Here is a 526-nt window from a genome sequence, read left to right on the forward strand (position 1 = left end):
CTGGGGATTCCCGGGGTCGGGTCCGACCCCCCGGGGCCAAACCTGCCACGGACGAACAGGCCTGAGCCCCCATGGATCCAGACCTGGGTGCCCAACTGGAGGTTTGGGGCACGGTGCCAGGCAAGGGTCAGGCTGTTGGGGACAGGATGTGACCGCGGCCAGCCCTGAATCACCGGGAGCAGCTGATGCCGGATCCGGCCCCGGAAAGGGGCAGGAATGACCCTCGGGCTCCAGCGCTCCTTGCCCCAAACAGCATCCCCAGCGTGGCCGGGGACCCCCCACACACACCCACTTTGGGGGACCCCGTTCCCAGTTTGGGGACCACATGCCCAGTTCGGGTTCTGCGTGCCCAGTTTTGGGGACCTCATTCCCAGTTTGGGGACTCCATCCCCGGTTTGGGGACCCCACGTCGGATCCCGCTCCCAGCCCCTCGCCGTCGATCAGCCCCCCCCCCCCCCCCAGCATTGCCTGGGGCACGGCTGCCGCCCCCCGGCCCCCGGCAGCTGGGGGGCCAGAGCAGCCAGCC

Source organism: Aptenodytes forsteri, unplaced genomic scaffold (assembly GCF_000699145.1).
Source record: "Aptenodytes forsteri isolate BGI_AS27 unplaced genomic scaffold, ASM69914v1 Scaffold230, whole genome shotgun sequence".
Lineage (NCBI taxonomy): Eukaryota > Metazoa > Chordata > Aves > Sphenisciformes > Spheniscidae > Aptenodytes > Aptenodytes forsteri.